The following is a 16,273-nucleotide window of genomic DNA, read 5'->3' as shown; positions in this document are numbered from 1 at the left end:
GCATAAGTATTCAATAAATGTGTTCACATGTGTAACAGTGAGAAGAAATAGGTAAAGTGAGAAGTAAGGAATAAAGTTGTCCCAGGACAGAGGCGATAGGAATACTAAGAGACAGAAACAGGAAAAGAAGACCATAATAACAAAGTTGACAATAGCCTGAGAGATTGAAGGAAAATCAAGATTATATCATACCATGGAAGCCACAGGAAGCACAGGTTAGGAAAGGAGCTCTTGGTGAACAGTGTCGAATACTACTGTAAAAGGAGGTATCTTAATTTAAAGAATAGGAATGCTGCTGCTGCTGGATATTAAGTGGAAAATTCTTGCCTGACATAGTGTAGAAAAAATGGTGAAGTGAGATAGCAACTATGTGTTCAATCCAGGAGCTATGCTGCCTTTTTCCTTTGCAACATAATGTCTGATTTTAATAGACATCAGGGTGAATATATGTCTCAGTTTTCATTACATGTTGGCAAGGCTGTTTTACTTGGTCATAGCCAGTGGGTTAGAAGCATGGGTGACATGTGAGGCTATTGGCAGTTATGTCTAAAAGAAGGGAACCATCTGAAGAGCATGATAACCAATGAAACAAACAGGCAACCTGTGGAATGGGAGAAAATATTTTGCAAACCATAATATTCACATAAGGGGCTAATATCCAAAATATATAGGAACTTATACCACTAAATAGCAAAAGGACAAATAATTCATTTAAAAATTTGACAGAGGCTCTCAATGGATATTTTTCTAAAGAAGACGTAAAAATGGCCAAAGAGTCCATGGAAAAAATCAAATCAAAATCATCAGAGAAATGCAAATCAAAATCACAAGGAGATATCACCTCACACCTATTAAAATGGCTATTATCAAAGATAAGAGATAAGAGTTGGCTATAATGTAGAGAAAAGGGAACCTTTGTGCACTGGTGGTAGAAATGTGAATTGGAACAGCCACTGTGGAAAAGAGTATGGAGGTTCCTCAAAAACTTAAAAATAAAACTACCATATTATATAGCAATCACACTCCTGAGTATATATCAAGAAGAATTGAAATGAGGATTTCAAAGAGATATCTACATTCCCATGTTCATTGCAGCATTATTCACAATAGCAGAAATGTAGAAATGACCCAAATAGTCATCAACAAATGAATGGATAAAGAAAATGTGGTGCGTGCATGTATTTCAACCTTTAAAAAGAAGCAGATTCCATCCCTTGTGATAACAAGGATAGACCTACAAGACGTTGTGCTACGTTAATTAAGTCAGTCACAGAAGATCAAATGCAGCCATGATTTATGTTATATGAGGGGTCTAAAATAGTCAAATGTATAGAAGTAGATAATAGAATTGGAGAAGGAAATGGCAACCCACTCCAGTGTTCTTGCCTGGAGAATCTCAGGGACACGGGAGCCTGGTGGGCTGCTGTCTCTGGGTTTGCACAGAGTCGGACACGACTGAAGTGACTTAGCATAGCATAGCATACCAGGGAATGGAGACAGAGGTTTATGGGGAGTTGTTCTAATGGATAAAGGTTAATTATGCAAGATGAGAAAGTTCCAGAGATGTGATGTACAATATAATTGGTATAGTTAATAAGATACTGTATACTTAAAAATGTGTTATGAGGGTTAATCTCATATTGTATCCTTAACACACACACACACACACACACACAACCCCAAAGGGACACAAGGAAATTGCTGGAGGTGATGAATATATGTATTACCTTGATTGTGATGATGGTAAAATGAGTATATACCTATTTCCAAACTCACCAAATTGTGTACATTAATTGTGTGCAGTTCTCTGTATACCAGTTATTCTTCAATAAAGCTTGAGGGGTGGACAAAAAGAAGAGAGCCTCCAATTTCTCCTTCCAACTGGAATTCAGACATTGTGGCTGCAGCTCAAATGAGCTCTTATTTGGGGACATTTTTTGTCACATGCAGCTGAATCTAATTCTAGCTACTGAAGTGGCAACTTTGGAATTAGACCTGAGCTCCATTTAGTTCTTCTTGATTCCAACGTAGTTTCTCCTAATATTATGATTTACCGCCTCTCCTTTAAATGATCCAAAAAAACAGACCAGAGCCCCTTTTGACCTGGTCCACCATCCCCAATGGTGCCACGAGCTCTTGTGTACTTTCAAGAGTGGAGTTAGCTTTGCTTCTGTTCCCACAGAAAGTGCTCACCTCTGCACTTTCTAGAACCTGGGCATGCTCAATTGTTCAGTCATGTCCAACTCTTTGAGACCCCATGGACTATAGTTTGCCAGGCTCTTCTGTCTGTGGAATTTTCCAGGCAAGAATCCTGGAATGGGTTGCCATTTCCTCCCCCAGAGGATCTTCTTGACTGAGGGACTGAATGCCCATCTCCATCTCCTCCATTGGCAGGTGAATTCTTTACCATTGAGCCACCTGGGAAACCTAGCACCTAGGAGATGAACGATCCTGGGATGTTTTGTGGAGTTAGGATACTGTGCTAGTTAAATCAAAGGTTGTAGGTCACTGCTGTTAGTCTGAACCTAAAAGCCAGTATTTGAGAGTACACTGACTGGAAAGCAGTGGACACTCAGGGTAGGGAAGAGAGAAACATAGATTATGGAAAGATATAATGAAAGGAAAACCCCTCTCAAGTCAGCACAATGGAAACCAGATTTGCTTTGTCTTTACATAGTTTAGTGGGCTTAAGCTGGTCTATCGGCCAAGGCAATGGCATCCCACTCCAGTACTGTTACCTAGAAAATCCCATGGACGGAGGAGCCTGGTAGGCTGCAGTCCACAGGGTCACTAACAGTCAGACACGACTGAGCGACTTCACTTTCACTTTTCACTTTCATGCATTGGAGAAGGAAATGGCAACCTACTCCAGTGTTCTTGCCTGGAGAATCCCAGGGACGGGGGAGCCTGGTGGGCTGCCATCTATGGGGTCGCACAGAGTCGGACACCAGTGAAGGGACCTAGCAGCAGCAAGCTGGTCTATAATCTGTTTCACTCATAAACTCTAACACTTTTCATGAACTCACACATGCCATAGAAAAGCTTCAAACTAACCTAGGGACATTTGGAAATTTTACCACATAGGACCTAACAAAGCAAAGGATTGGGTGTAAACCATCATTGACATGACCTTGGCCTGCCAGTAGTGATGTTGAAATGCCCATTTGTGCACAATTTATTCATGACTAATAGACTATATTTTTCACTTCAGCCACTCATGTCAAGAATATTCCCTCTGGATATAGAGTTATTGAATTTAAACAAACACTTATTGGGCACCTGTAATTGGTCCAACTAACAAGCATTTAGGTTGATTTAGACTATTGCCTACACATAATTAGTATTCCAATTTAACAAACTATGCTAACTAGTCCCTGAAGATTCATTAGTAAAGGTTTTCTTTGCTTCACAAATGCTCAGTTAGAATTCCATACTTAAGAAATGCACGAATTAAATCACCACTTCACACCAAAGAATGGTTCTTCCCCCAAGTTTAGAGAACTTGTGTGCCCTGGTCAACTGTTTTGGGTATTTAAATACTTAATGTCTCTTTTTTCCCTACGTGTCACATATATTGCCATCCAAAGTCTGCTATTCAGACACATTTAGCAGGGATCAGGAGATGTTTTTAAATACCAGTAATGACAGCATGAGGCTTTAAATAAGCAAACATGGTTTGGTGGAAAGGCTCAAGTTGTATATGAATTGGCCTATTGTTTGTGGTGGGTTGTCTCACAATTACATAAGCTGATAATGGTTGATAGTTATTCTTTTGTTGTGCTTGAAGTCAGTATTCTCCTTCTTTTTGAGTTGTATGACCATCAAACAAACTAGCAAAAACTTATTATAAGGGCTTTGTGATCATTGATACTTCAAGGTGAGTTGTAAGTGAAACAGAATACAGTGAATAATTCACCTGTCAGAATTTTCAGTACCCTTGTCTGCTACGACTTCTTTTAAAGTTTGTTTGTTTCAAACTTTTTCATGGAGTACTGGATGGAAAGCCTTCTGCATTACTGTTAATGCCTAAAGCATGATCTTCAGATTCCTTAGGATATTAGAATGATTGGGTGTGATCATTCACCTAGAGCCAGACATCCTGGAATGTGAAGTCAAGTGGGCCTTAGAAAGCATCACTACGAATATAGCTAGTGGAGGTGATGAAATTCCAGTGGAGCTATTTCAAATCCTGAAAGACGATGCTGTGAAAGTGCTGCACTCCATACGCCAGCAAATTTGGAAAACTCAGCAGTGGCCACAGGACTGGAAAAGGTCAGTTTTCATTCCAATTCCAAAGAAAGGCAATGCCAAAGAATGCTCCAACTACCGCATAATTGCACTCATCTCACACGCTAGTAAAGTAATGCTCAAAATTCTCCAAGCCAGGCTTCAGCAAATATGTGAACCATGAACTTCCAGATGTTCAAGCTGGTTATAGAAAAGGCAGAGGAACCAGAGATCAAATTGCCAACATCTGCTGGATCATCAAAAAAGCAAGAGAGTTCCAGAAAAACATCTATTTCTGCTTTATTGACCATGCCAAAGCCTTTGACTATGTGGATCACAATAAACTGTGGAAAATTCTGGAAGAGATGGGAATACCAGAGCATCTGACCTGACTCTTGAGAAACCTGTATGCAGGTCAAGAAGCAACAGTTAGAACTGGACATGGAACAACAGACTGGTTCCAAATAGGGAGAGGAGTACGTCAAGGCTGTATATTGTTACCTGCTTATTTAACTTACATGAAGAGTACATCATGAGAAACGCTGGGCTGGAAGAAGCACAAGCTGGAATCAAGATTGCCGGGAGAAATGTCAATCACCTCAGATATGCAGATGACACCACCCTTATGGCAGAAAGTGAAGAGAAACTAAAAAGCCTCTTGATGAAGGTGAAAGAGGAGAGTGAAAAAGTTGGCTTAAAACTCAACATTCAGAAAACGAAGATCATGGCATCTGGTCCCATCACTTCACGGGAAATAGATGAGGAAACAGTGGAAACAGTGTCAGACTTTATTTTGGGGGGCTTCAAAATCACTGCAGATGGTGATTGCAGCCATGAAATTAAAAGACGCTTACTCCTGGGAAGGAAAGTTATGACCAACCTAGATAGCATATTAAAAAGCAGAGACATTACTTTACCAACAGAGGTCTGTCTAGTCAAGGCTATGGTTTTTCCTGTGGTCATGTATGGATGTGAGAGTTGGACTGTGAAGAAGGCTGAGTGCCAAAGAATTGATGCTTTTGAACTGTGGTGTTGGAGAAGACTCTTGAGAGTCCCTTGGACTGCAAGGAGATCCAACCAGTCCATTCTGAAGGAGATCAGTCCTTGGTGTTCTTTGGAAGGAATGATACTAAAGCTGAAACTCCAATACTTTGGCCACCTCATGCGAAGAGTTGACTCATTGGAAAAGACTCTGATGCTGGGAGGGATTGGGGGCAGGAGGAGAAGGGGACGACAGAGGATGAGATGGCTGGATGGCATTGATGACTTGATGGACGTGAGTCTCAGTGAATTCCGGGAGTTGGTGATAGACAGGGAGCCCTGGCGTGCTGCAATTCATGGGGTTGCAAAGAGTCAGACACGACTGAGTGACTGAACTGAACTGAACTGTTTAAAAATGTCAGTATTGGCTGCATTCACGCTGCCCCAATCTACTGCTTCAGTATCTAAGGGGATGCCTGGGAAACTCTTTCAAATTACACCTTTTTTGTCTCTCTTTCTTACCCTAGCCCCTCAATTCCATTTGTATTTTGATATAATTTATTTCCCCACCTCTCACCTTAGCTTATTGAAAACTTCTGATCTGAAAAACAGATTCCTTCATCGATTGCTTTAGAGAGAATCATCTTACAACCAATTTTGTTTAGTTAGGGTAATAATGTAAAGTGAAAATACCTGTATTTTAAAATGTTAACACATATTCTGAGAGGTAAAACTATTAAGGTATGGTAAGCCAATGCATTTCTCTTAGGAGAACATCATGTAAAGATTGAATTTTGAGCAGATTTTTGAGAGAGGAGTAACAGATAATGGTGTGGCCGAGGGGCGGGGAGGCATCTCGTGTTTTGGCAAAGGATGAAACAGACAAATCAGGGGTGAGGAATCAAAAATGTTCAGGACAGCAATAATGTTGGGAGAAAGTACTGACTGGTCACTGGCCAAGTTTTCAGAAAGAACCAATTTGACAAACAGCTCCTACTTTCACTCACTTTTTCCCAAGGTCAGGGAGGTGAATGAGTGATGAGACTGGATCTAGGATGAATTAATCAGTCTCCCCTCCCCCTACCTTCTTTCTCTTCCTTTGGCTAGCCTCCACAGTGCCTTATTCTCACCTCGCCCTCAGGCGCTGTCCCTACCCTGCCTGGGACTGGTCGGCAATTCCAGAGAAAGGCAAAGGAAAACCATATTCTATAACCTAGCTGATACTTCAGGAGAAGGCTAATATTTTGCCTTTATCCCTTTGAATTTTCTGTACCTACTTCTCATTGTATTTGTTCTGCTGGGTTAAAAGAAAGGCAATATTATGTCCTTTAAATCTCAACGCCTGGTCTAATTGCAAAGAAAGTAGAGAATTAAGATAAATCTACTTATCTCCCTGAAACTCCGCTTTCACCATGTTAGTCTCTGTTTATCTCCTTCATATGATTCCAATCATCTCCATAAAAAGTCTCAGTTTCTCTGACTTCTCAAGGCCTCCCATTTTTTACTTCTACTTTGCATAAACAATCTTATTTCTCACTGTGTGGAGCGGATCAATCATGGTCCTTGCCATCCTCAGGGCCCTTTCTAAGGGAAACTGTTCTTCCTACTTAGGCGGCAGTCTTAGGTATCCATTTCCATACCATATGACTCCTGGTCCCAGCTGAAGATTAGGGATAGGCATGTGACCCAAGGGCAACCAGTGTGTACGCTGACCAGCAGTATGTCACCTGACTTTGTACAAAAAGCTCTGCTCAAACCAGGATGAAAGTAATAAACTGGGATGATCAGGAAGTGTTTCTCAGGACTTTGAAGGCGAAAGAAAGAGTGAATCAGGCAGTAATCTAAGGGAACAGGGTAGTTGGGAACTAGACAAGAAATGAACTCAAAGAGAAGCAGAGACTGACAGAGGCTGGTAGTGTTGGAAGGGACGACTGGAAGAAGCTTGCATTTCAGGACCATGAGACCTCATGCACCATCTTTCTACCATAATTCATTTGACCTCAGAGGATGTGCTTTTCCACACAAGTTGCTCACAAATTTGCACAGAAGCTCTGGACTCCTGAACATGCCTGATGGGGTCCTGCATGTTCTGTTTATGTCCTACCTTTTCTTAGCTCTTGCCTCTTTTGCACCCATGCACTGAGCATTGTCACATTGTCCTTGAAGCTTTTCGAAGGTGCCAAGTTCTTTCCAACCTTGGAGTTTTCCTACAGGTTCTTCCCACGCTGTGAATTACTTTTCCCCACCTCACTCACTCCCAACACTTATTTCCCTCCTGGCTTCCTCTTCATTTAAATTCCAAGTGAAATGTTACTCCCTTGTACTTTCCCAAGTGAAATGTGATCTCTGTCTTATTCTGAGCACTTCCTGTTCCATCCTTTCATAGCACCAGTCATCGTTTGCAATGATATCTTTACTTGCACATTTATTTATTTGATGACTACTCCTTCCAAGTCTAGAAGCTACATGTGGAATAAGGAGAAGGTATATTTCTTCACCACTGTGTTCTTTGCATTTAGCTCAATGCCTAGGACATTGTAGATTTTTAATAGCCATTAAATGAATGAATGAATGAAATATATTAAATGATTTCCCCACTTTGGCTCAATCCTAACTACCTTTCTTAATTCAGATGTCAGATCCTTCACTCCCTTCTCTATCTCAGTGCTTCTTTTTTCTCCCATCTTTTAATTACATTTATAGTTCAATCACTAATAGTGTATTTGACATATATTATTATATTATTCGTTATTCCTTAATTGTTTTACGCATGCTTGGTTAATTTATCCACTGATTAAAGCAGGGATTGTGACACATGCCATGGATCCCCTCCTTCCTCAAAGTGCCTAACACAGTACTAGACATGTTATGAAAATTTAATAAATACTTGGCAGCCTGAATCAAGTCCCTTTCTGTGATTGCACCAAAACACAGATATGAGATGCTATGCAGTTCTAGAGACTTACATTGAAGTCTCACGTGTTAGGAAAAAAGTTCATCAGGATAAGAAAGTGAAAAGAAAGTGAAAGTGAAGTTGCTCAGTCATGTCCGACTCTTTGCGACCCCATGGACTGTAGCCCATCAGGCTCCTCCATCCATGGGATTCTCCAGGCAAGAATACTGGAGTGGGTTGCCATTTCCTTTTCCAGGAAATCTTCCCAACCCAGGGATCGAACCTGGGTCTCCCGCACTGCAGGCCGACGCTTTAACCTCTGAGCCACCAGGGAAAGGCCCACAGATGAAGATCTGGAATAAGCCCTGGGGAGGTTTTAAAGTCCATCTAAAAACATAGTCCTAATGTGTTTTTCAATTAATACTTAGCCAACTAAGACCTGCTTTATGCTTTGAATACTAATAATCAGATTCATTGGTTCACTTTGCATGAGCAAAGTCATAAGTGGGGAGAAAACCCTGTTTATTCATCTCAAATTAGACTTTAACATTTCCTAGCATAAGATTCAAAAGTATTGCTTTTAGTTCTACTTTTTGGACCTAGCCACCTTAATTTAAAAAATCTTATCTTTATCTCACCTCCATATCTAGATTATAAAAATCTTTGAAAGCAGGCACCGTATCTTCTTTCTTTTCAAAGAAATGGTTTTTATTAATTTAGTTTTACATGCAATAAAGCTGCACATATTTCAAGTGTACAGTTTGAGTTTTGACATATGTTTACGGAGAAGGCAATGGCACCCCACTCCAGTACTCTTGCCCAGAAAATCCCATGGACGGAGGAGCCTGGAAGGCTGCAGTCCATGGAGTCGCTGAGGGTCAGACACGACTGAGCGACTTCACTTTCACTTTTCACTTTCATGCATTGGAGAAGGAAATGGCAACCCACTCCAGTGTTCTTGCCTGGAGAATCCCAGGGACGGGGGAGCCTGTTGGGCTGCCGTCTATGGGGTCACACAGAGTCAGACACGACTGAAGCGACTTAGCAGTAGCAGTACACCGAATAACTACCACAGTCAAGATGCTGAACTTTCTTAAAATTTTATTTATTTCTTTCTGGCTGTGCTGGCTCTTTGTTACTGCTCAGGCTTTTCTCTAGTTGTGGCGAGTGGGGGCTCCTCTCCAGCTGCAGGGCACAAGCTTCTTACTGTGGTGGTGTCTTTTGTTGCAGAGCCCCGGCTCTAGGGTACGTGGGCTCCAGTAGTTGGCAGCTCACAGGCTTAGCTGGTCTGGGGCCTGAGGGATCTTCCTAGACCAGGGATCGGAACTGTGTCCACTACATTGGCGGGTGGATTATTAACCACTGGGCCAGCAGGGAACCCCAAGACACGGAACATTTCTAACACCTCCAAACTTTCAATGTGATGTTTTCCCTCGTGCCTCACTGTGTGTCCCTTATGTTATGAAATCACTTACCTATTTCTATTATTATAGATAAATGTTCATTTTATAGACTTTTATAAAAGTGTAAACATCAGTATGTGCACTTTATTGCCTGGATTTTTTTCATTGAGTATAATAATTTTGAGTCATTACCTGTTGATGCAAATATTAGTGAGTGGTACCTTTTGACTGCTGAGTACTATTCCACTGCATGGTCATACCATATTTTGTTTATCTCTTCACTCCTGATGGATATTTGGGTTATTTCCACTTTTAGAATATTACAAATGAAGCTGCTATGAACATCTGTAAACATGTTTTCGTATAGAATCAGGTTATAGATGGTGGATTCACTGGCTTATAGATAGTGCCTGTTTAAATTTTAACAAATCCACTAAACTGTTTTCTAAAGCGTTTGTACAATTTGACATTCCCACCAACACTCTGAGGTGAGATCACCCCCAGCACTTGGTATTGCCAGTGTTTTTAATTCTAATTGTTATGAAAAATATTTAATTTATGTATATCATTGTTTATGTTTTTCTCATGATGAGGAACATTTTTTTCCATGTGCTTATTATCCATGTCTATCTTTTATGACGTGTCTGTCAAATCTTTTTCACATTTGTAAACTGGCACGTTGTTTGAGTTCTTTTTAAATTCTGGATTCAAGTTCTTTGATATAACTTTCAAATTTTAGCTTCTTGTGGAATTTCAGGTCACTGAGAATTTGTATTTTTCTGCTTCTTTGTGTTTTGGGGTATTTTGGATTCTACCATGGGCATTCTGAAAGTTTTGTTGTATAGACTCTGGGTTCTATTATATTCCTCTGAGAAACTTTGTTGATGTTTCCTTTTTTACCATCAAGTAATTTGGTACAACATAAGCCAGAACTCTTTTCTTACTTTCTGTGGGCAGTCATCTAAATTTTAGTTCAATTCTTTAGGCCTTTGCTGTATTGTTTTAAATCTGTCCCATATATGCTTGGTTAAACCTTTTAAAAAAGTTTTCATGCATAGGATTAGAGATTTACCTAATCCTCTGGGATTCTCTTTCCACCATCCAGTATTGGCTGCTGTACAGGCTCTTTCCTTGGTTCTTCTTTCAAGGAAGATGGTGGGGCTTCTCTTATAGTTTTAGCTTCTTGAGTTTCAATAAACTCTGTTCAGTTCAGTTCAGTTCAGTTCAGTCGCTCAGTCATGTCTGACTCTTTGCGACCCCATGAATCACAGCATACCAGGCCTCCCTGTCTATCACCAACTCCTGGAGTTCACCCAGACTCACATCCTTTGAGTTGGTGATGCCATCCAGCCATCTCATCCTCTGTCGTCCCCTTCTCCTCCTGCCCCCAATCCCTCCCGGCATCAGAGTCTTTTCCAATGAGTCAACTTTTCGCATGAGGTGGCCAAAGTACTGGAGTTTCAGCTTTAGCATCATTCCTTCCAAAGAAATCCTAGGACTGATCTCCTTCAGAAGAGACTGGTTGGATCTCCTTGCAGTCCAAGGGACTTTCAAGAGTCTTCTCCAACATCACAGTTCAAAAGTATCAATTCTTCGGCACTCAGCCTTCTTCACAGTCCAACTCTCACATCCATACATGACCAAAGGAAAAACCATAGCCTTGACTAGATGAACCTTTGTTGGCAAAGTAATGTCTCTGCTTTTGAATATGCTGTCTAGGTTGGTCATAACTTTCCTTCCAAGGAGTAAACTCTGTTACTGCAGCCCAAGTCTGGGGCAAAACCATAGGAAAATGCAGAACTTACCCCATGCTTGTTGCTGCTCCACATTTCTATACTTCCCTCCATAATCTGCCTGCTTTTGTTTACTCTTCAGAATCTTCAGGTTTATTTTTTTTTTCCAGAGTCTATAATTGTTACAAGGGGGAAGATTAGTCTAAAAGGGGGTTATGCCCCCATAACTGAAGGGAACTCCATTATATTCTTATCCCTTATCTGTTATCTTATCCCTTGCTCCATCTCTGTAAAGCTATGGCAGGAGCTTAGAGATCAGGTCTCCATTTTTCTTTCTGCTTCTTCATGAATACACATAGCCAAGACAATTGAAAAGACATACAGGATTCAAACAGAAGTTGGGAGGTTCGGGATGTTGTTAAGGGAGAGAGCAGAAGTGTCAAATTTTCCTAAGCATTGCAGAATAGATATTTTGGTTCTTAAAGTCTCAATTAGTGGACTATATCCACTTTTTTCCTGCTTGTTTATACTACCTACCAGTGTTGAGTTTCTACTGTGTGCCAGTAGAAATTGTGCTTTATATACATTATCTTTAATTCGTACGTCTACAACAACTAAAGATTTTTTTTTTTTTTCAACTCTGTCTCCTCACATTAGGGAATAGGTCTCAGGAAAGTTAAACACACTGTGCAATAGTCACATAGTTCCTTGTGCTTAGTCACTCAGTCGTGTCTGACTCTTTGTGATCCCACGGACTATAGCCCGCCAGGCTCCTCTGTCCATGGGGATTCTTCAGGCAAGAATACTGGAGTGGATTGCCATGCTCTCCTCCAGGGGATCTTCCCAACCCAGGGATCAAACCCAGGTCTCCCTCTTGCAGGCATATTCTTTACAATCTGAGCCATCAAGGAAACCCAAGAATACTAGAGGGGTAGCCTATCCCTTTTCCAGGGGAACTTCCCGATCCAGGAATTGAACCAGGGTCTCTTGCATTGCAGGTGGATTCTTTACCAGCTGAGTTACCCTTGAAGCCCTTGGAGCACAAATCCTCTTCTTTCTATTATGAAGCCCTATCCCATTCCCCTCATCACTCTACTTTTCAAGCTTGGATTCAGTGTTAGTGTCTTTGCCTCTCCATAATATTTTGACACGGGCATCATTTCTTTTGTTGACTTAGAGAGCTGTTAATTTCTCCCAGAGGAGTTACCATCTCTGCAACATATGCTCAGATCTAAACAAAAATTGGGAACTGAAAAAAAGTCTGTATTTGCGTTACAAAGGGAAGGCCAGTCTCATTTCCCTTTTTTTTTTTTTCCTTTTCCCTTTTTTATCAAAAAGTGTGCTTCAGGTATTTGCTCACACAAGCCTTCAATAAATGCTTGCTGAAATGAATTGAGTCCTTGGGAAAGTGTTTAGGAAGATCAAGCAAATCACTGAAATAACCATGACAGTTCAAAATCATATACAACTTAAGATCTATTAGCACTTTCAATTGTACCTTAACACATACATTGTAGCAACTTGAAACTCATTAGCAGCTTGTTTTCTGACTTGTATGATCAGTGTTTGCTTTCCACTTATAAGATTTTTCTCCTTGCTCTGCTTCACAAAAGAAGAGATGAGAGCTAATGGATCAGTTCAGTTCAGTTGCTCAGTCGTGTCCGACTCTTTGCGACCCAACCCCATGAATCGCAGCACGCCAGACCTCCCTGTCCATCACCAACTCCCAGAGTTCACTCAAACTCACGTCCATCGAGTCAGTGATGCCATCCAGCCATCTCATCCTCTGTCGTCCCCTTCTCCTCCTGCCCCCAATCCCTCCCAGCATCAGAGTCTTTTCCAATGAGTCAACTCTTCGCATGAGGTGGCCAAAGTACTGGAGTTTCAGCTTTAGCATCATTCCTTCCAAAGAAATCCTAGGACTGATCTCCTTCAGAATGGACTGGTTGGATCTCCTTGCAGTCCAAGGGACTCTCAAGAGTCTTCTCCAACACCACAGTTCAAAAGCATCAGTTCTTCAGTGCTCAGCTTTCTTCACAGTCCAACTCTCACATCCATACATGACTACTGGAAAAACCATAGCCTTCACTAGATGGAGCTTTGTTGGCAAAGTAATGTATCTGCTTTTGAATATAAACATACCCAAATCAGGGAAGTTTCATGCATTCTTAAGAAGCTTCTTAACATTTTTTAACATCTTTCAGAGTTAAAAACATAGGGGCTTAAGTCCATGAGTTCTTTTCTTTACATAATATTATCATTCTGGTTATTTCTGAAAAAGCTACAGATTTTTCTTTCTATGACTCATTCAGTGTTTATTTAACAAACTTTTATTGAGCACCTGACTTGTGCCTGACACTGTTCTAAGCCCTGGAGCTAATGAAATGAAGAAAATAAATAAAAATCCTGGCCTACCTGAGCTTACCTTCTAGTTGGGGGAAGAGACAGTAAACTGTTGTTGTTCAGTTGCTAAGTCGTGTCCAACTCTTTGTGACCCCATGGACTGCAACACATCAGGCCCCTCTGTCCTCGACTATCTCCTGGAGTTTGCTCAGATTCATGTCCCTATCCAACCATCTCATCCTCTGCTGCCCCCTTCTCCTTTGGCCTTCAATCTTTCCCAACATCAGGGTCTTTTCCAATGAATTGTCTCTTTGCATCAGGTGGCCAAAGTATAGGAGCTTTAGTTTCAGCATCAGTCCTTCCAATGAATATTCATGGTTGACTTCCTGAATACACTAAGACATTAATAAAATGACAGACAAAAAAAAGTGAAATATATACTATGTCAATGGTGGAGAAAACCAAATCAGAGAAAGGAGATAGACAATGTTGTTTAATTAAACTAGCCAGAGAAGACATCACATAGTAGATAATCTTTGGTGACCTGAAGGAGATAAGGAGTCAGGCTCTGATGTATTGAGTATTAACTTTTCAGCTTGAGAGTGACAGCTTGTCATCTCTCTTGCCTGACCAATGGTTTGAGGGCCTTGAGCAGGGAGGTACTGAGAAGGGAGCTGCCTGGCATGTTCAAGACCCAGCAAGTAGGTCTGTAGGGCTAGCACATTGCAAACATTGGCAGGTGGAAAGAGGTTGGCATATCATTCAGTTCAGTTCAGTCACTAAGTCATGTCCAACTCATTGAGACGCCATGGACTGTAGCATGCCAGGATTCCCGGTCCATCACCAACTTCCAAAGCTTGCGCAAACTCTTGTCCATCGAGTCAGTGATACCATCCAACCATCTCATCCTCTGTCGTCCCCTTCTCCTCCTGCCTTCAATCTTTCCCAGCATCAGGGTCTTTTCCAATTAGTCAGTTCTTCACATCAGGTGGCCAAAGTATTGGAGCTTCAGTGTCAGTCCTTCCAATGAATATTCAGGGCTGATTTCCTTTAGGATTGACTGGTTTGATCTCCTTGCAGTCCAAGAGACTCTCAAGAGTCTACTCCAACACCACAGTTCAAAAGCAGCAATTCTTTGGTGCTCAGCTTTCTTTGTAGTCCAACTCTCTTGAAGAAAGTAGGGGAAACCACTAGACCGTTTGGGTATGACCTAAATAAAATGGCTTACAATTGTATAGTGGAATTGACAAATAGATTCCAGAGATTAGATCTGATAGAGTGCCTGAAGAACTATGGATGGAGGTTCATGACATTACAGGAGGCAGGGATCAAGACCATCCGAAGAAAAAGAAAGGCAAAAAGGCAAGATGGTTGCCTGAGGAGGCCTTACAAATAGTTCAGAAAAGAAGAGAAGCTAAAGGCAGAGGAGAAAAGGAAAGATATACCCATTTGAATGCAGAGTTCCAAAGAATAGCAAGGAGAGATAAGAAAACCTTCCTCAGTGATCAGTGCAAAGAAATAGAGGAAGATAATAGAATGGGAAAGACTACTAGAGATCTCTTCAAGAAAATTAGAGATACCAAGGAAACATTTCATGCAAAGATGGGCACAATAAAGGACAGAAATGGCATGGGCCTAACAGAAGCAGAAGATATTAAGAAGAGGTGGCAAGAATACACAGAAGAACTGTACAAAAAAGATCTTCATGACCCAGATAATCACAATGGTGTGATCACTCACCTAGAGCCAGACATCCTGGAATGCAAAGTCAAGTGTGCCTTGGGAAGCATCATCATGAACAAAGCTAGACGTGGAATTCCAGTTCATATAGCATATAAGGCACTTATTCTAGAAAGAAATGGGGGTGCAGAGCTGGTTTGAACAGAGGAGGGATGGTCTGACTTTTATTTGAGCAGGATTTCTCTGAATAGAATAGACTATAGGAGACCCCGGAGAAGGCAATGGCACCCCACTCCAGTACTCTTGCCTGGAAAATCCCATGGACGGAGGGGCCTGGTGCGCTGCAGTCCATGGGGTCGCTAAGAGTTGGACACAACTGAGCGAATTCACTTTCACTTTTCACTTTCATGCATTGGAGAAGGAAATGGCAACCCACTCCAGTGTTCTTGCCTGGAGAATCCCAGGGACGGGGGAGCCTGTTGGGCTGCCGTCTATGGGGTCGCACAGAGTCGGACACTACCGAAGTGACTTAGCAGCAGCAGTAGCAGCAGCATAGGACACCCAGATTGGGGAGGGTAGGGCATAACAGACAAACAACAGTGCAGACAGCTAAAATAATTCAGAGGCAGCCCATCTTGAAAAATATTTCACACAGTGCACGTTGGGATGAAGGTGCATTCCACTCTCATTGACAGTTTTGTTTTTTTTTATTAATTTTTATTGGAGTATAGTTGCTTTACAATGTTGAGTTATTTTCTACTGTGAAGCAAAGTGGATCAGATTGGGACTGACATCTACACACTACTATATATAAAGTAGATAACTAATAAGAATCTGCTGCTGCTGCTGCTGCTGCGTTGCTTCAGTCGTGTCCGACTCTGTGCAACCCCATAGATGACAGCCCACCAGGCTCCCCCGTCCCTGGGATTCTCCAGGCAAGAACACTGGAGTGCATTGCCATTTCCTTCTCCAGTGCATGAAAGTGAAAAGTGAAAGTGAAGTCGCTCAGTCGT

At 41.4% G+C, this 16,273-nt stretch overlaps 1 non-coding gene across 1 annotated transcript; it reads right to left on the bottom strand.

Moving 5' to 3' along the window:
- Positions 1-8,363: 8,363 nt before the first annotated feature.
- TRNAC-GCA (transfer RNA cysteine (anticodon GCA)) lies at positions 8,364-8,435 on the bottom strand. The gene has a single exon. It is a non-coding gene; the product is annotated as a tRNA-Cys (tRNA).
- Between the last annotated feature and the right edge of the window lie 7,838 nt (positions 8,436-16,273).

This window comes from Bos mutus, chromosome 14, assembly GCF_027580195.1.
Source record: "Bos mutus isolate GX-2022 chromosome 14, NWIPB_WYAK_1.1, whole genome shotgun sequence".
NCBI lineage: Eukaryota > Metazoa > Chordata > Mammalia > Artiodactyla > Bovidae > Bos > Bos mutus.
This window is presented reverse-complemented; position numbering and strand designations above follow the sequence as displayed.